The sequence below is a fragment of the Lactuca virosa genome, chromosome 4 (genome assembly GCF_052849685.1).
Source record: "Lactuca virosa cultivar CGN04683 chromosome 4, Lactuca_virosa_CGN04683_v6, whole genome shotgun sequence".
Taxonomy (NCBI): Eukaryota; Viridiplantae; Streptophyta; class Magnoliopsida; order Asterales; family Asteraceae; genus Lactuca; species Lactuca virosa.
This window is the reverse complement of record NC_136429.1, coordinates 363360328-363382016: the sequence shown is the minus strand read 5'-3', so window position 1 is coordinate 363382016 and position 21689 is coordinate 363360328. Positions and strand designations below refer to the sequence as shown.

At 38.9% G+C, this 21689-nt stretch overlaps 1 long non-coding RNA gene across 1 annotated transcript; it reads right to left on the bottom strand.

Annotated features, from left to right (window-relative positions):
* Positions 1-15182: 15182 nt before the first annotated feature.
* On the bottom strand, positions 15183-16105 carry LOC145168985 (uncharacterized). Its single transcript, XR_013742217.1, has 2 exons — positions 15478-16105; positions 15183-15379 (listed from the first exon to the last, which is right to left on the bottom strand). It is a non-coding gene; the product is annotated as an uncharacterized LOC145168985 (long non-coding RNA).
* Positions 16106-21689: the final 5584 nt, after the last annotated feature.

Genomic DNA, 21689 nt, shown 5'->3' with positions numbered 1-21689 from the left:
CATTTTCCTTATACCCCCTTATAGATCGGCTTCGTAAATGAGGTCTACTAACGGTAAGACTGACTTTCCTTATATATATATATATATATATATATATATATATATATATATATATATATATATATATATATATATATATTAACTTTTAATTTTAGGGTTCTTAAATTTGAAAATTTGAAAATTAAACTTTTAAATTTTAAAACCAAGGGTGTATTTTTAAAACTTTTCAAAAATACTAGGTTAAATTTTTAATAATTAAATTAACAAATTAATTTTATCTTTATCAAAACTTAACCCAATCATGAATTCATGATAAGGATACAAAATTACTGATTAAAATATCCCATTTTAAACAATTAAAATGAATTTAAGGTAATTATCCTAATAAATCCATGAAACAATTATCAAAACCAAAAAATCAGGATCTGACGGTGCAACTCGCCGAGTTAGGCAATGCACTTGTCGAGTTGATGTCAACTCGTCGCGTTCCAAGATGAACTCGTCAAGTTCGATGAACAGACTGACGATTTTGTTCCCTTTTCCTTTGAACAATTCACAATTGCAACATATTCAATAGAAAACTAATCCTAGGCTCTGATACCACTGATGGGTTTTGAGCAAAGCAATTGTTCCTAAGTGTACATGCAACCCTAATGCTTTGGATCTAGGGTTTCTCTAATTGAACATACAAACTTGAACACAAAAGGAGAAACCCTAGGAAGTGTATACAATTTTCGAAATTCATATAAAACTAGGGTTAGGTTACACACCTTGATTGTTATATTGTAATAACAATGATTCCCTTGTAGATCTTGAAGCTTGAGAACTTAGTGTCATAAGTGTAACACCTCGAATGGCTCACAAACACACAATGTAAGAGAATGATATGAGAGAGGATGAGGAGATGAGATTTTCGGCTATTTCTTCTTGCAAAATAGTGGTCGAAATTCATAGCCCTAAGGGTTCTTTATATAGTGCACTAAGGATGCTATGGATTAACTCTAATTTCAAATATGGTAATTATCCACCTCCTTTAATTATCCATATATATAATAAGATTTTCTAGAAACTCTAGAATAATCTTACATATATCATCACAAAACCGTCCACCCTTCCCTAGGAAGGTCATGGACCCTTTTGCTCAACTATTGAACAATTGCACTTTTAGTCCTTACACTATTAACTAATTCCTTTAATCCTAAAATCAATTCCAAATTAATTTTTGATTAAATATTACCTACTAACATGATTACAAATTAATATATTATTTCCATAACATATTAATAAATCATTAATTCCAATTTATTAATCAAATTAATAAATTCTTCCTCTTCCTCAATTAATCATCCTGTCTTTTTGCACGTGTGAAGGCAACCCAAAAGGACCATGGCACTATCAATTCAAGTACATACCAATTATAGTTATAGGCTTAAACACCAAATCCAACAATATGCGGCACAGGTTAAATAATCTAAGAGTGATGGATTTGACCGGATTGCACAACTCTCATTTGAGTCCAACCGTTCTAGGGTTAAGTATTTTACTCGAAGGATTATCTGATCTCTGTTGCATGTGACTATATTCATGAGGTAGTTGGTTGAAATTGGTGAGAGTCTTTCAGCAGGTCAGGGTAGGGTGAGGTCGGAAACCTAGGAGAGCCTAGGATATACTTCAATGGGTTAGTGGTGTGGCTTAGTGAGTTTTGGTGCATTGTTTGAGGAAGTAACTTAGAGGATTTGGGAGGATCGTTGCGGAGAGTATGGATAGGTATGTAAGGTAGTATTGTGCCCGTACTACTGAAAGCACAACATCCATAATCAAATCGGTGAGAGTCTTGGAGAGTCTAAGAAGCTTATGGGAGGAGGATTCTTGGGTGTGTTTTGATTGTTGGCTTGTTGTATCTCAGTTTGGAGATGAGCACTCATGGAGGTGGTTCAGGTTCTGGTTCTGGTTCGGGTTCCGGCTCAGGTGAAGGTGCTGAGCCGATTAGCGAGCAGTTGTGGGAGTTCATTTCATCAGAGATTTCTCGCATTATTTCGGATATCTTGGATGAGCGCTTGGGCGAATTCCGTTCTGAGATTATGGTTGTTCTTGGAGCTCGCACTCTTTATTTCTGGGAGTCCTGTGCTTGTGGAGCTCTTGCATTCCATGGGGAGAGGGACCCCATTGTCAGTAGGAGGTGGTTAGCGGATATGGCTAACGCGTTCCGGATGAGTTTCTGCCCGAAGGAGGCGAACGTCAGATATGCTTCCTGCCTATTGAAGGAGAGGGAAAAAGATTGGTAGGAAGAGGTTAGTAGTGAGTTTGGTGATGATGCTATCGATGCTATGTCATGGGATGACTTCTCGACCAGGTTCCGATCTTAGTTTGCACCGGCGATTGAGTTGCAACAGTTGGCACGAGAGTTTTTGGATCTCCGCCAGACTACTGAGACTATGGCAAAGATCACTGCCAAGTTTTGGGAGAGGGCTTTATTGGTACCCCAGTATGCAGCAGACGAGGAGATGAAGAAGGTGAGGTATCATGATATGCTGTGGGATGACATCAGGGAGTTTGTGAGTATTTCAGGGTGCAAGACCCTGAATGATATGGTTTCTAGAGCCCGAGAGCAGGAGATCGATTTGGAGCACCTCGGGAAGAGGGGATCGGATCAGGTGCATGTAGTGGAGGGTCGCGGGAAGAGACTCAAGACTTCTGATCAACATTTGAGAAGCCAGCAGGGCCGGGATCAGTGCAGCATATGCGGGAAACTGCATGATGGAGTTTGTCGTTCCAGGGATTTGGGCTGCTACAAGTGTGGCAGGGTTGGTCATGTCAGCAGGGATTGTCCTCAGGGGGCAAGCCCCTTATGTTTTCACTGCGATTAGGTGGGCCACAAGAAGGCCGACTGTTCGATGTTGAGGGGAGGAGCAGTGAGTGCGCCTGCTACGGCTACTTTGAGGATTACCGATGGACGAGAGGGTAGGGTAGGAGCCCCCAACAAAGAGGATTCGGGCTTTGCAGTGTCAGATAGGGGAGGTCATGACTCCAGCAGGCGATGTTGCAGGTATGTATCTTTTGCTTCTATTTGGTTTATCTAAATTTTTTGTTGTTTGGAATCTTGCATCGGTTTTGGGTAAGCGTATCTTTGATTTATTTCTCTGCTTATGTTTGGGTTATATCTTCAAGAATGTTATATGCCAATTTCATGCCAGGAATCGTTAGTGGATTAGTAAGGGTTGTTTATTGTATTGCGGGTTTCAAGTGTTTGAGTGTTATTCTGGTTTTTGGTTGGCATCAGATCAGCATCGTTGTGCGGAAGGTCTATGGTCAGGGTTCGTCGAGATGATTTTATAGCATCGTCAAGGTCAGGTGGTTTTAGCATTGTGTTGGGTTGGCCCTTGGATATGCCAAAGGAAGTGGTCTATTGCGGAGGTTTTTGGCCTGAGCATCTATTCCTTGGACTTCAGGATTTGCGTGTGGTATCATTTTATAGTATTCAGGGTTATCAGTGTTGTTGGGATTCGGGGAGTGTTTAGCTGGTCTTCAAGGGTTGTGCGGTCTTTGGGTTTGATAGCGATGGAATATTAGCATAGGTAAGCACCGGGTATCAGCAGATCGATCATTGGAGGGTAAGAAGGATTAAGAATCCTTCAATTCTTGTGTACTGTAAGAGATTAGTCAAATCAAACTGGGGGAGAATCATTCGGGTATCCAAAATCAGAAGGAGTTGTGAAACTAGGAGGAGTTTCGGATTCCCGTCGGGGAGGAAGGCGGCCCAAGTGGCCGTTTGGATTAAGGTCTGTATGGATGGGAGTTTGGAAACTTCCCAATTTGTGGGTTCACGCCTTCTTGATGTCGGGTTACAAGCTTTGGTGGGGAGGGGGGACCCAGGTTGGGGTTCCGGTCATGACTCAAGTTCAGCTCAGGTGTTGGGTCGAGTGCGTGCTTGACTTTGGCTGTGTTCGAATTGATAGATTAGCGGTAAGGCTTTGGGCGGCAGTTGTGGCAAGGTGGGAGTGATGCAAGACTGCGGGGTGGCCCGTAGCATTCACTAGTTAGCAGTTAGAATTGAAGTGTTGTAATAATGCGGGGTGACCGTAGTATTCACTGGCGGTCAGATAGAGTAGGAGTGTAAGACTGCGGCGTGGCCCGTAGCATTTACCGGTCCTTGTGCAGCGATGAAATTTTGGCAAGTCTGTGATTGGCTCACAGATTTCTTCAGATGGTTTAGGCCAAGGTGGGTCTATTCGTAAGGCTGTCGGAGGGCCACAACATGCTGGGAATCAGGAATTGGTAGGTCGCGGGAGACCGGGTATGAGATAAGGCTACAGTTGGTCTGTAACGTTCAGTTTAGCATCGGGCTGATGTCATGATGGTTCGGGTAATTATTTTCAGTCGAAATTTCTTTCGAAAGTCACATGGGCCGACTGTTGGAGTGTCGTTTGGCTCAGCAGTCGGGTGGGCATTCGGTATTTTAGATAGTTGGCAAATAAGTTGGGACCAGGGAGGTCTCGGATGCTTGGGGGAAGCAGCCAGGAGGCAGCGTGGTGCTTCGGGCAGTAGTTGTGATTTGAGGTTTTGTGTGGGAGTGGGGTAACTGGGTGATTGGGAAATGCTAAGTCAGTTGTAGTGGGATTAAATAATCTCAGAGTAATTGATTTGACCCTGTTGTGCAGCTCTTGTCTGAGTCTAACCGTTGCATGGATGAATTTTCTACTCGAAGGATTATTTGAGCCTTCTGTCGAGTATAAGTGTTCTGTAGCTATATGTGATCAATGATTTTGTTCCTTTAAAGGCATCAAGGAAAATCTGGGTTGGAAATATTTTGTCCAGTCTGTTTTTTTTATGGAATTGGGTTGATAACGGTTCAGAGGGAGTGATCTGTCAGGAAGTCAGATAAATATGAGACTGTGGGTACCATGAAAGGTAAAGGTGGGTTTAAGGTTCGTTTTGCTAGGGTGGGTTTCAGTTGCCTTGGGAAGGCGGTAGTATTCTCGGGTTGTGAAGATGAGTCCTTATGGGGACAGGGTTGTTTGGTGCTATCTGTCATGGAGTCTGACAATGTGCAGGGTTTTCAGGTCCAGGTATAGCGGTTGGGTATCTTCTATTTTGGATTTGACATCGGTATGGGTGAGTGGTTATCCGAGCGAGGTGACTTCCCTAGTCTTTTGGGATTCAAGGAGTACATTCAGGATCGTCAGTTCGGTAGGAGAGATTGTAGGGAATGATTTCGAGGATAAAATCTAATTTAAGTGGGGGAGAGTTGTAACACCCGAAATCTAGAAGTTTAATTGTGGAAATAAATTCCCTTCCAAGGGACCAACACGGCGAGTTGATGGTGGTAAACTCGATGTGTTGGAGGCTTTTGAGTTGCGCGTGTTTAGCGACTAACTCGGCAAGTTGGTGAAGGGAACTCGGCGAGTTGGACGCTGATTGACAAACCCTAATTTTTAGGGTGTTGCGCCCTATTTAAAGGCCTTAAGTTCTTTGGCTGGCCTCCTTACCAGCCTCCTTTGTCCAGAAACCCTAAAATCGAGCTCTGTCTTCCATTGTTGAGTGTATGAACTTGGGGAGAGGCTTAAGTGTTCATTTTTGGTGTTTGTTGAAGAAGCTAAGGAATTAGGAGTTTCTTGGCTTGAAGAAGAAGTATTGGATCCAGAATCTCTGTCTAATTTGCCAAGTTTTTTGAGGTATCAAGTTCTCATCTTGCTCATTAGTTGCTTAGATCTCTTCTTGGGTTAGATTTTATTCTTTTTAACCATGGTTGGGTGGATGTTGGGGATTAGGACGTCCCAAATGATTATTCTTTCAGATCTAAGGTCTACATGAACTCTTTTGGCATAAAGGTGCCAACTTTATGGATTTAAGGACTTCATGCATTCATTAAGTCCCTTTTTAAGCCCTTCTTGAGCATTTGAGCTTCTCCTAAGAATGTATGAATGTAAAGTTGGCAACTTTACGTGGTCTTCCAGACTTATGGGGTCAGATCTTCATTTTGGGGTATTGTCTTTAAGGATTAAGTGCTTAATGGTTAAGCCCTCACTCTGTTAAGTCTAGGGTTTGGGTCTGGACCAAATTAGGTGGTTCCTAGGGGTAAAGTTGGAAACTTTACCCTTCTTGATCTCATTTTGGTCGAGATCTGAGCTTTGGAGCTCTTGGATTCGATGAAGGCAACTTAATGCATTAAGTTGTTGATTCTTGGTCGAACTCGGCGATTTTGTTGGTCAACTCGGCGAGTTGGCTCGGTTTTTCCGGACTTTACAGGTTAATGGGGAAACTCGACGAGTTGAAGGACAACTCGGCGAGTTGGGTCAACATGGACCGTTGACTTTGACTTTCGATTTATGTCTTTGAACAAGTTTTTCCCAAGGGGCACTTGAGGTAACCTGAGTTGTAATTAAAGGAATTATGGCCTTAGAATAAGGCCCATATGGGGTTGGGCCTAATTTGGAAAATTGGGCAATTAGTGGGCTTTTATGGATCTTGTAGTTTATGGTATTTTGGGCTTGAGTTATTAATGGACCATCAAGATACAAAGTGTTTGGACTAGAAAGAATGGTTGGACCTTAAGGCAAGGCCATGTATGGGGTTTGGACCCAATTTGGAAATTGGGCCATTGGTTGATTAGTAGGCTTTTGGGCCTTTCAGATTGTAGTTTGGGTCACGGTTTTGGACAAGGCTAAGTTAGGGGTAAAATGGTCTTTTTACCCCAGGTATGAAGTTGTGGTTATGGATTGGAACCCAATTGTTAATTGGATGTTGTTTTGATATGACAGTTCGGAGGTGTCGTCAGGGCAGCAGCTAGGGATTTCTTTCAGTGTGCTTCTGCATTCGAGGTGAGTCTCCTCACTGTTTTATGGGTCGAAGGCATCAATGCCGGTCCATTTGGTTTATGTATTATAGGAAGACCCGGGGGTAACGCTTGGTAGTTTGTATGAAATACCTGGAGGCGGCTCCTGGCAACCTATATGAAATACCAGAGTCTGAACTCTGGCAATTATTAGTTAAGTAGTTGTAGATTGTATGCTAGTTGTCTTTCTGATGCTTGAATGGAAGACCAGGACGTGGCTCCTAGAACTTGTCTGTAAGACCCAGGGTTTTGGTCCCCGGCCTGGCAAGAAAGACCACAAGGAGGCTCGTGGCATAATGGCAAGACTATGGATGACACATTGCACTTTTATTGATTATGGTATATCAATGATATGTATGGCTCACGATTATGTATGATATGTATGGCTCACGGTTATGTATGGCATGTATGACTCGTTTGATATGTATGATATGTGGTACTTGGGGAACTCACTAAGCTTTGTGCTTACGATTTTCATTTTATGTTTCAGGTACTCCAGTTTTCAAATGAAAGAGCTCGGGACGATCGCAACTCATACACCTGTGTTTTCCGCAATATGTGATCTTTGGGAATGAACTCTGATAATTGTTTTATTTGAAATGTTTTTCAATGTTTTGACAAAGTTAAAATAGTGTTTTGATTATAAATAAAATGAAATTTGTATCCTTGATTTTTGGGGTGTTACAGTCTTGGAATAGACCAAGATATCATTGATAAATACAATCACAGACCGATCCAGCATCGGCCTGCACACGCGATTCATGAGATCCATGAACGCGGCTGGAGCATTGGTGAGCCCAATATGCATCACCACGAACTCGTAATGACCATAACGAGTCCGTAAAGCTGTCTTCTATACATCCTCATCTCTAACCCTCATCTGATGATACCCCGATCGCAAATCAATCTTGGAAAACCAAGATGCACCCTGAAGCTGGTTAAAAAGAGCATCAATCGTCAGGAGTGGATAACGGTTCTTCACCATTAACTTATTCAACTCCTGGTAGTCAATGCGCATATGATGAGAACCATCCTTCTTCTTCATAAACAAGATCGGTGCTCCCCATGGCGAACTACTCGGTCGACTTAATCCCTTGTCTAATAGCCCCATTAGCTATGTAGACAACTCCTGCATTACGGGAGGAGCCAACCGATACAGTGCTTTGACTATCGGAGCCGCACCTGGAACCAGATCAATCCTGAACTCAACCTGCCTCTCCGGAGGCACCCCGGGCAAATCCTCTGGAAAAATGCATCGGGATAATCCCGTACAATCGGCACATTATCCACGGTTTCCTTACCCTTATCCCAAGTATCCATAACATAGGCGAAAAATCCTGAACAACCCTGGTGAATATAGCGTCTGGCCCTCGCTGTTGAACAAAACATCGGCCCACTCTGAGCTCTCTCTCCCTGAACCACTAACTCTCCACCACTTGGGGTTCCAATCCGGACTAACTGCCGCTCACAATCGATCACCGCCCCATTGGGGATCAGCCAATCCATACCCACAATAACCTTGTTCCCACGCAAAGTAATGGGAACCAAATCAATCGAATGCTCCTCACTGAACAACTGGAGAGTACAACCCTGATGAACACTCGCAAGCCAAACAGCTCTATCATCTGCGATCTCAACATCTAATGGACAATCCAGCTCCCCCTGGAGCTCCAACAAACCTCTTGCTAAGCGCAAGCGATACAAAGGATCGGGTATCCCCCGAATCAAACAATACCAAAGCATAAATATCATTCACGGGGAACGATCCTAAAGTAAAACTCATAAATATAAGCAAAAATTTAATATAAATAAAGAGATAAGGAGAAGATACATACCCGTCACCACGTCAGGTGTCGCGCGAGCCTCCTCGACCATCAACTGGAAAGCCCTGCTCCTCACAGATGGTGCATCAGTCTTGCCCTCGCGGCCGTCAGTGATCCGAAGAGTCGCAGGAGCGAGTGCTGACACCGGCCTTGCTACAGCCAAACTCAGCCATTGGGCCTTTTGGTGGCCACTCTGATTGCAATGAAAGCAAATCAAAACAAATCCTAGGGTGTTCGTGGTAGCAGTACAATCCCTGCTATAATGACCCGTCCGGCCGCACTTGAAGTAGCCCGAACCACGCACCCTGCACGGTCCCTCGTGCATCTATCCACACTTCCCACATCGGCTCCAACCCTGCTAGCCTCTCGATCTGGAATCCTAAACCTCGGGCCTCTTGGCCGATCCCCCGAAACCTGAGCCTGATCCAACTTCCTCCTCCTCTCCATCTCAATATCAATCTCCCACTCTCGGGCTCTCGCTATCATATCCTACAGTGTCTTGCAACTGGATCGGCTCTCAAACTACCGAATATCGCTCCTCAACATCTCGTGATACCTCGCCTTCTTCATATCCTCGTCCGCCACATACTTCAAAACCAAAAGTGCCCTCTCCCGAAACATCGCGCTGATATCAGCCACCGTCTCAGTAGTCTGGCGGAGATCCTGAAACTCTCGCGCCAACTATTGCATCTCGATCACTGGTGCAAAATTAGCCATGAAACTGGTCACAAAATCATCCCATGACATAAAATCAACAGCCTCAGCACCAACGGAGCGCCCAACCTCCTCCCACCAATCTCGTGCCCTGTCCTTTAGACGACAAGATGCAAGTCTGACCTTTGCCCCTTTGGGACAACTACTGGTGCGGAAAGCATTAACGCCATCTGCTAACCACCGCCTACTCGCTATCGGGTCCTTCTCCTTGAAATAGTCTGAAGCCCCACACGCCCGGAACTCCCTGAAGGTGAAAGAAGGCGCCCCTACCAAGGTCACCATCTCAGAATGAAATGAGCTCAACCGCTCATCCAAAATCTCCAGAATGCCCTCCTTGATCGTACCAACGATCACAGGAGTTTGCTTAAGAATGCAACATATAATCTCAGACGGAAAGAACTCCCTTCTGATCATCCAACCGCTCGGATTCAGAACCTGAGCCCGAGCCCTCCCCAACACCAGAACTACCAACAGTTCTACCCCGCAGAATACACATCAAAATATATCGAGGGATCACAAACTCTACAAGCTTCCTGGTTTCATCGCAACTCTCCTTTACTCGAGTATGGATCCTCTACTTCCAGTAGTACGTGCCCATAGTACCTTCCACATCTATTAGTACTTTCCTCAATGATTGCCTTGAATCCGCCAAGTCACCTTATATCCATAAGATTAACCCTCAACAAGATAAGGCTCCCAGCACTAGATCGCATCCTAGGTTTTCCTAGGGAAAACTCCACACCACTCTCCGCCATCAGCTGTAGAAGGAACTCCCGTTAATTTCCTCTAACTAGCTCACGAATAGAATTACATATCACCAAAACCAGATAATTCTTTGATTGAGAGGTCTCACACTACAACGGTTGGACTCAAACAAGAGCTACGCAATAGAGTTAAAACCTAACCTTATAAAATTATTTAGTTTCCATAATATGTAACTTATCATATTCGCTTACTAGTTAGCTGAAGCTAGTGAGAACCCCTAAAAAGCACAAAGCGAGCAACATTCGAGCATAAAGTAATCAGAACCAAACATCACCTAATCAGGCCATCCTATCACTGACTGATTAGTACTAGCATGCAAGTCTACAAGCTCATACAATAGACATACAAAGGCATCTCTCCTAGCATTCTATCATGCAAATATTGAGCAGATCCTTAGCCGTAACTAGCATGCGATTCACAAATTCACTAATCAAATCATATCAGATAGAACGTATGGGTATTTTGGGAAAACTTACTTGAGCTCGGCCAATTGCATGCACCACACCCTTTCTTGTATTAGAAAACCCTTTTCATAAAAATACATTTCTTTTTGAAAAACTTTACCAAATCCTCTGTTTGAGTTCAGACACACCCGAGAGTATGTCTGAATCCCTCAAACCAAGGCTCTGATACCAACTTGCAACGACCCAAAATTTTCATTTTTTATTTAATAAAAACATTAATCCAACATTATCATACAACCCTAAAAGACCAAAGTATGTCACTACATCAAAACATATCAGAGTAAATCTCAAATTGCAGAAAAAGGTGGTGTGTGCTCTGCAATCATCCAGGGCTCTTCCCTTTCGATCCGGAAGTACCTGAAACATAAACTAAAAACTGGAAGCCCAAAGCTTAACGAGTTCCCCAAAATACCACATACCATACATAACTAAACACATATTGGGCCCCCGCCCCACATCGGGCCTCACCCTGCATCGAGTCCTACTCGGCCTCGGGCCCCGCCCGACATCGAGCCCTGCTCGGATTACAAATATGTTATTCATTAGGCCCCGCCTGAAATTGGGCTCCGCCCGGTACACATAATAAAAATATAAACATATAATCATGCTAACACATGCGATAATCACAAAATAATAGCATACAATACAGTCATCGGGCCTCGCCCGGCATCGACCGTCGCTCGGTATACCAACACATATCACATGCAAGAGTCACGCAGACATCTAGCATCCTATCATAATAATCATGGGCCGACATTGGTGCCTTCGACCCGTTAAACACCATGAGGAAACTCACCTCAGACTTCTGAATCTCGCAGATAAAACTCTGACTGTTGGCCCGCTAAAATCCCCGCGCTCATAATAAATGAAAATGATGAACTAATCCCAGATCCTCAAGCTCCAAACACAACTCCAAATGGTTCACTTCTTCTTCTCCTTCACAAAGCACCAACAATCACACTTTATGGCTCAAATCTCTCAAAAACTCACTAGGGTTTCGATTTCTGGACAAGAGGGGCTGGAGGCTGTCTAAACATGACCTATTGAGGCTATCACAAGGTTTAAATAGGGCATAGTACCCTAAAATTAGGGTTTCACATAATCACACGTACGTCATGCATACACAAGCATATGCCCCGCGTTCGTGGTCCAAATGCGCGATCCAAATCGGGGTAGTAGACTAAGCGTACCACCCTCTACGCCCCGCGTACTAGCTTAAGGAATAAATGCAAAACTTCTAAATGAGAAGGTTAAATACGAACCTTACAAAATACAAGTGTTACAGGTAGTGATCTGTACATCTACTTGTTTATCTATTGCATATGTCGACATGGTACGATTTTAGGTTGAGGCTTTACTGCTATGTGCGGGAGCCAACAGACCGGGGGTAATCCAACCTGATGGCTGTGGACCCAAGAGTATTCCAATCTGATGACTGATTGGACCCATTGCATATTGGTATTCCATTTTGATGACTGATTGGACCCGTTGCATATTGATATTACAGTCCGAAGACTGAGTGGGCTGAGGCATTCCAGTCCAATGACTGATTGGGTCGGGGGTAATCCGACCCGATGGATGTGGACCCGAGGGTATTCCAGTCTGATGACTGATTGGACCCAGCATGCATGATTGTATATGTTATATGTTTGTGTGGTGATATTTTGGGGAAACTCACTAAGCTTTATGCTTATAGTTTGATTGTTATGGTTTCAGATACTTCAGATGATCGAGGGAAAGCAAAGGCATGATCGTACACACCCTTCGATAACATGTTTCTGGAAGATTCTGTGATACGATGATCTTGGGATATTTGTAGTTGATACTTGGTTTTGATATGAGTTTTGTTTGAAAACGATGATTTCTCTTAATTTAAAAATGAAATTTTTTACCGTGATTTTGGGATGTTACAAATATAAAGATAGTTGGAACGAAAAAAATAACATAGGGATAATCTGAACGAAAGAATAATACATGGATAGTTCGAATGAAAAAAATAACATAGTGATAGTTTGAATGAAAAATAATAACACAAAAAAATTGAACGAACAACAACAACAACAACAACAACAACAACAACAACAATAATAATAATAATAATAATAATAATAATAATAATATTATGTATTTATTAAAACTATAAAAACAAGAAAAAGTCAAAATACAACAAAAAGACAAAACATTGTTTCAAAGGCGTAAACCAAGCAATTTGGAGGTATGAGAAGAATTCTCCTTTTTTTTTTGAATGGTAGAATATATTAATGCATAAAAATAAAAATAAAGTAAAATAACACTACAAATACATTAGAAATACAATTACAAAAAAATAGTTAAAAACAGGATTTTGTGACATCTCGAAATTTAGGTCAAAGACTATGAACGGTCAAGTTCACAGTAAGTCTCTTGGTAAATTGACTCATCGAGTTTTAGTGCATCTAATATAAAATAAATGAGTTATTTCGACTATTATAAGATATCATATGGTATCTTACTTCCGAATATGTAATCTGACAAACAAACCAAACAACTCAAACTACAACCTTAGTTAACGCGTCTGAAAAACTGAAATTTTGTATTAAACAGTTGTGAACAATACAAACACTCTAGTCTCGTAGTACGTGTTTCCCTGATTCTGAAAATATAAAGAACGTCCAAAACGAAGTTCGTATGCAAAAGATACGACCGTTTTAAGAATTCAAAAACCAGTATAATACTGATTTTTTTAAAACCTCTAAAACTGTTTCTAACCGTTAAGGGACTTTCACACCTCAAGTGGGAATTCCGAAAGCATTTTTGGACTCATGTTATAGCCTAATATTTAATTTCATATTTGAAATATTTTTAGTGAAAATATTTATAAAAATTGAAAAATCAGACGTTTTAAGATTTATTAATCGCAAAATTTTAAACTATTTATTTCGACATGATTTCTATTATTGGTTATGCATTTCAGAATAATATATAAATCCAAATCCAATTGATGTGGATTTTAACGATGGAAATAGCATAACACTCATAAATTTCGTGAACGACTATATATATGTATGTATATTCGGATATAGACATGTGTCATGATCAATTACATGTGATTGGTTAAATTTTCATAAATATACATTATATATGCGTGTATTTTTAATTTAACAAACCAATATTTAACAAATTAATAAATGTTACGTTCCTAACATATGAGTTCAAATTATATATATATATATATATATATATATATATATATATATATATATATATATATATATATATATATATATATATATATAACAAAGTTTGAAAAAGTTTTATAATTGTTAAGAAATGATTTGAAAAAGTTTTAAGTATACATACATATGTATACAAATAGAAAACACCAATAATACATACCAAATTAAACAAATACACACAAATACATGCCAATGAAATCAATACATCACACATAAAGTATGAATTATGTACACATACAACTTTTTTTTGTATCACACCCAACAAAATCTCATCGAAAATCATTTTCTTATAGCTTCTAAAATATCATTCAAGGCCATAATTAGATGAAACTTATACACTACTCAACTATTGTACAATTTGCTTCTACCCCTTCAGCTTATACAAAACCACACTCATTATTATATATATATTAAAGTTGTGGAAGAAAAGAATAATAAAGTTGGCATACTTTGTCCAGGTTTGGTCCCTTGATTTACATATCCGGTCCCTGTACTTCTTTAATTAATTTATTCATGTCATTTTGTTTGTGTTCCATTCAACTTCCCATTTTTTTGGCAGAATTGGTCCATGTATTATTGTTGGAAGTTAGGAATACTAAATTTGGATGTTTTTTGGCAACTTTGCTCATTATTCTTTACCCATTTTGACACTTTTGGTCCTTGCAATCAATATTTTTACACTTTTTTGGAACCTTTTAATATTTAAAGTTTGGCCACAAAACTTTAACGGTTTGACAACTTTGATACCTTTTCTAAAAAGTTGCTAATTCCTACCCCTTTAATTCTTTAGCCATTTTCACACTTCTGCTCCTTACAGTCAAAACTTTTATATTTTTTGTTCGGGGCAAAGCCCGGACTTTTCATCCTTGCACTTTCTATGTCTGTCATATTTATCAAAGTTGACATACTTTGTCCAGGTTTGGTCCCTTGATTTACATATCCGGTCCCTGTACTTCTTTAATTAATTTATTCATGTCCTTTTGTTTGTGTTCTATTCAACTTCCCATTTTTTTGGAAGAATTGGTCCCTGTATTATTGTTGGAAGTTAGGAATACTAAATTTGGATGTTTTTTGGCAACTTTGTTCATTATTCTTTACCCATTTTGACACTTTTGGTCCTTGCAATCAATATTTTTACACTTTTTTGGAACCTTTTAATATTTAAAGTTTGGCCACAAAACTTTAACGGTTTGACAACTTTGATCCATTTTCTAAAAAGTTGCTAATTCCTACCCCTTTAATTCTTTAGCCATTTTCACACTTCTGCTCCTTGCAGTCAAAACTTTTACATTTTTTGTCCGGGGCAAAGCCCGGACTTTTCATTCTTGCACTTTCTATGTCTGTCATATTTATCAATTCGGAAACAACATTGAAAGCTACTGGCCCGCGAAGCGGGGTAACCTTTCTAGTTACAATGATAAAAATAACACTCAAACTACTCCATATTTCTTCTTTCTGTATCCTTCTTCGTATCGAACCAAGATCAAACATGATAAACAAAAAGAAAAACACTGATTCTTCTTCATTTTCCCTGTAAAAACACCCAATCCAAACTCCCATCGATTTCTGTCGAACAATCAGACCCAAAAACCCATCTAAACCTATTGATTAAGCTCTATTGATGTACAGTCAAAATAAAAAGGAAAAGAAAAGAGAACTGTTACCGATCGATGAACTGCCCTCAATGCACCCACGAAGATGGCCTGAGCAGCGTTGCTGCTTCCGAATCCCCACACCCTCCTGTTCGTTGAATTCACCAAAGGAAATAACACACCCTAAATTTCGACTACTACTACAACTGCTTGTTCTTCGACCCTAGCTGTCGGCAACGACAAAGAAACCCACGAAGGGGATCGTCGGAGGGAACTGTCCCCCTCACAGCACCCACAAAGTTATCAACCGATTCTGCTGCCTTCATATCACTTTTCTTCATGATTTCATTTTCAACCCCCTTGCTCGATAGATCGATCATCACAAAACCATCTTCTGCCTGTTTCCGTGTTTCCTTCTTCTCAGGACCGAAGTCATTTTCCCCTTTTCTCATATCTGTTGTTGATTTCGATCAAGCACCTTCTCAATCAGTCGAATACCGATGCCCTATCGTGAGATTCTTTGAACGTTCCATTATCTAGATCTGATGTTGATGGCGAACCCCCAATCGAGCCTTGCGTTCGATTCCCCCTCCTGTTTCGAACCAACACCGGAGGCGCGTATCGTTCATTCGAGTTTCCCTTCGCCTGTCGTCGTTAGTTCCTCGATGTAAAGATCAGTCGATTGTCGATTTCTCTAGGCTTCAACGAAACGCTTTCTTGATTTTAACCAAGTCGAAAGTCAAATAAGAATCAAACTTGAATTTAAATTAGTCAAAAGTTACCCTCATTTGACAAATACCTTGCAAAATCAGTCCAAACCCCAATCCTTGAATCCATTTGTTTAAAACAACCCCTTATTTGGTAAAAAAAATTTATAAAAGAGTCCTATTTATTTAATGAAATTACAAAAAAGTCCTTATACATTAGCGATGTTACAAATCAGCCCCTAATAGTTAAAATTTGTTAAGAAATGGTCCCAAGAGTATTTCAAAGTTCAAGAATGGTGGATTTGCGGTTTCTCACGACAAGCTTCTCAAAGAAACTGAATTTGAACGATTGAAACTCACGCTTCAAGGGTTTTAGTGAGAGCTATTTATAAACTTTTTAGTTAAGGGCTGAGAGCTATTCACAAATTTTTTAGTTAAGGGCTTTTTAGTGAGACGTTATTCATTAGCTGAGTCTAAACAGTTAGCATACCCACACTACTTTAACCGTTAATTTTCGGAGCGAGATACATATGTATATATCTATACGGGGTCGACATCCCCACCTGCGGTTGCTAGCTACAACTCTCGACCGATCAATCGAAGCGGGTGATAAGTGTCTATAATCCTTACTGCAACGTCCAACGAAGAGTTGTAGGGGGTACACTCAGTTATATAGCTCGGTTATAGGACTCACTATAAGCATTAACTAGAATATCTCTCTCTCTCTCTCACTAACTAGAAATGGTCCCGAGAGTATTTCAAAGTTCAAGAATGGTGGATTTGCGGTTTCTCACGACAAGCTTCTCAAAGAAACTGAATATAAACGATTGAAACTCACGCTTCAAGGGTTTTAGTGAGAGTTATTCATAAACTTTTTAGTTAAGGGCTGAGAGCTATTCACAAACTTTTTAGTTAATGGCTTTTTAGTGAGACGTTATTCATTAGCCGAGTCTAAACACTTAGCATACCCACACTACTTTAACCGTTAATCTTCGGAGCGAGATACATATGTATATATTTATACGGGGTCGACATCCCCACCTGCGGTTGCTAGCTACAACCCTCGACCGATGAATCGAAGCGGGTGATAAGTGTCTATAATCGTTACTGCAACGTCCAATGAAGAGTTATAGGGGGGTACACTCAGTCATATAGCTCGGTTATAGGACTCACTATAAGCATTAACTAGAATATATATATCTCTCTTTCTCTCTCACTACAATCATGGGCTTGGTTGCTTTCAAAACTATTTTAAGTATGGAATTACTTATGTAACAATACAATTTGGGTTTCAAAGATATTCAAAGATTCTTTACAAACACGGTTTTTAAGTCTGGATATACTTATATAAAGATACAATTTGGCTTTTAAAGACTCATTGCAAACACTGTTTTTCAACTATCGTTATACATACAAAGATAATACTTGTTGGACTTTTTAAAAGCATTATTGCGGTTAGCAGAAAACCTGTAACGCTCACCAACCTTGTGTTGACTCTCAAAACTACATGTATTATCAGGAAATCCTTAAAGAAACATTCATGACGAATTTGATTATAGGTGATCTAGTTTACTTGCTGTTGTATTATATGCTTGTCAGATAAGGCAATTCATGTATTATTATTATTTATAAAAACCTTGTATTCAAACATCAAGATGGAATGTAAATGCTATTTTGTTTATTGTTGTACTTGTGCTATATATTCAGTTTACTTGTGATCCATGAACTTAGTTGCACAGCCCGGCGTGTTCCGCCGCCTCGGCCGAGGGTGTGATAGGATTACAAATCTACACAGACCAATCTAACAAAACCAAATTTAATATATGTTTAATCCAATTAAAAGTTGTCAATTGAATCTCGTTCGTCATCTTCAGGGGAGAAATCTTATCTTTGTTGAACAACCACCTGTTCTCGCCTTCCAAAGTAACTAGAGAGTAGATACATCATCAAACTCCATAAGAAAGCAAAATTCTTTCTAGGAAGAGGAGCCTTTAACAACAACGAACTCCACCAGGTAGAGATGAGTTTTTTAACCGAAAAATCAAAACAAACCGAAACTGGGACCATTTAGAACCGAATAGTAGTATTCGGTCCGGTTTTCGGTTCTTAGTTTAAGGCTTATTCAGTTTTTGATTTTTTCGGTTCGGGTTTCGGAACATCTTCTTAGATATCACATTTCTTAATGAGGCCCAAGAACCAAGCCATTTCCATACCACAATAGCATAGTCGCATCTGAAAGACACATGATCAATGGCCTCTTCCTCCTGATTACAAAAGCAGCATGTAGAGGAGTTCATGGGAGTATCTCTACGAATTAAATTCACCGAAAATGAGATTTTATTTTTCAACAACTTCCAAACAAAGCAGTTTACTTTGAGAGGAATTGGGGAAATTCTCCTTTAAAGGACATCACACCAACAATCGTAACACAAATATTCAATTATCTTTAAAAGATAAAATGAAGATATTATGAATAGATCACCAAAGATCTGACAATCAAGTTTGTTATAAAACATGACATTGCAATAAGTAAGTGTCATATTATAGATTAAAGTGTTTGTATTTTATTTTGTTTTAAACAAAGAATCATATACAAATCATTCATTAAGGATTAAAATGTAAGTATTGTGTTTTGTTCTAAACAAAGAGCATTCTTAGTATATGAACAAAACCCTAATTTAATGGGATTGGGCTACACAACTCACCATGCCATGGTAAACCCCTCACCACGCCGTGGTGATGGGTTTTCCCTATTTCCATTTCAGCTTCAAACTGTCATAACTTCTTCATTTCAACTTTGTTTTTAGTGGTCTTTATATGTATGCGAATGTATTAACAATCCCCACAACTCTATCCAACTACCTTTGGCTTAATGTATACCAAACTTAATTCATTAATACATGCAATGAGTCCAAAATATCACTTTTTCCCTTTTTACCCTTTTTGGCTCCAAAGCACAGTTTAAGGGATTAAATCGCCTAACCAACATCATCAACATCCAATAAGATCCAAAATTCATTCCTCTGAAGCCCAATACCTTTACATGATCAAATTATGACCTACTATCCTAAAATCAAAAACATCCCGAAACTAGATGTTACACTTTAGTAATGTGATCAGGGTGCAAGGAAAAATCCAATCATCACAATGTTAGAGGAAATTAGATTGTATGTAATGGAGAGACTATTCAATGAGCATCAAGGGTAGTTCATTGCCTAATTATAAACCTTTTCCAGCAATTACACTACTACTAAATGAGTTGCAAAACTCTCAAAGGTATTTTCTATACTTTGACTATCTTTACTGTAAGTAGAAACTAAATTAAATATAATGAGATTAGGTATTCACAGGTTTTACCGAGTGGTTTAAACTAGTTTGAAATAAGAAATATGGTAGAGGCTTATGTTTTGGATCTAGATAAGAATACGTGTACTTGTAGATTATGGCAACTTAATGGTTATGGATGTCTGCATTCATTTGCAACAATCTCTGATCTAAATAAAGATGTTGGTACATATGTGGAACTAATGTATACTATGGAGCCTTTTGCAAGAACACTTACAAGTATCCATTACATGGGATGAATGGTAGTAATATGTGGCCAACTACTGACTTCATACCATCATTTCCACCATTAAAGAGAAGAATGATAGGTAGACCTGCAGTCGACATAAAAAAGGATGCAAGTGAAAGGATTGCAAGACACACTACATCAAAGGTAGGAAAAGATAATGTATAGTGTGTGCAAAAAAAGTAGCACATAACAAGGTAATGTATCCTTAAGTGGAAAATCCCACAAAACTCAAGGTAAAGAAAAGGAAAAGAGCATATATGGAAACTGATAAGGATGGGCAAGGATGTAGTGGAGAAAACCAAAAGAACATGCAATGGAAGCTGACAAAGGGAAAGAGGGTACATGTAAAAAGAATAAATATGAAATAATTATTGAGAAGAAACTAGCTAAGAGGGTTGAGGGTAAGAATAGGGAAGGAAATATTGGTGATAAACCAATGGAAATTGACTAGGATATAACTTTGATTTTATGTTTGGGTGTAGTTGTTATGCTTGGATTTATGTTTGGTTGTTATGTTTGGATTTATATTTGATTGTTTCATGTTGTATAGTACATTTAGTTGTTTGACCGACTTTTTATCTTTTAATGAGAAAAATGCTATTATGATTTTATGTTTGGATTGGACGTGCATGGTATTTTGGTGGTGCATGTTACCCATTAGTTTAAGTGAATTTGGTTACCTTAAAAGGTAACTTGTGGTCCATGTTACCCACTAGTTTTAAGCGTTCCCATTTCTAAAAGTGGAAGGAATGTGATCATGTAAACTGTAAAATGTCCATTATATATCTAAGTCCTTTTAATGACCATATTTAGCAACATATATTGACAATATTTAGCAACATACTATATTTACAATATAGCAATGTACTTTATTTACCATATATCAATGACCTTTAAAAATGATAACGATAAAGGACACTATAAAATGTCCCTTATATATCTAACTTCAGTAAATGACCATATTTGGTAACATAATATATTGACAATATTTAACAACATACTATATTTACAATATAACAATGTACTTTGCTTACCATATATCAACATACTATATTGACACTGTATTTATAATATAGCAACATACTATATATCAATGCACTTTAGTTACCATATATCAATGTACTTTAATAACGATACTTGTTAATGACCATATATATGTAAGTAATGAGTGATTAAAAAGGGTGCATTATATTTCCAATATCAAACATATGTAGTTAACTTTAAAAAATCTAAATACTTCATCCATTTAATAACCACAACCAAAACTGCCTGGTTTTTTCAGGGCTTACACTTCTATTACGATTGGAGGGTTCAACAAAATAAGGAACAATTACAAAACTGTTTGTCAATGGAACATGTCTTGTTCACCATTAGCTTCTACCACGGTAAGCAACAAAAACTAAAACCAAAACCCATATAGAAAAAAAACATTTACCGATATACATACATACATATTATATATATATATATATATATATATATATATATATATATATATATATATATATATATATATATATAAGCTTCATCATCACCATCGCTTCTTCAAAACGGTGGAACATAACATCCAACATCACCATCAGAGTGACCGTCACACCAGTCACAAACACCGCCATTGCCTTGACTGAAAGATCTATAGGCCTAAGAGTCATTATAGAATGATATTTGCTAATGATATAAGATCCTATAGGCTCACACCTTATATCAACTTAATAATTATTGATTATTTATTAGAGTAATTTGATTATTAATAAATATAATCAACAATTATATTGAATTAGAAAAACATTATTTTATGAAACTAATATTTTACCATCATATTTAGGAATTATTGTTTCTAGAAAACAATAATAAAGAGAACAAAAGCTAGTAAATATCATACGGTATGAATATATATGTCATGTACAAATTAAATGGGTACTTTGAGTAACCATCTAGTTGGCATGTAACTAGCTAGTTGTAAGATTAAGTAAAATACACTCCATGGTTTTGACTTCTTTATC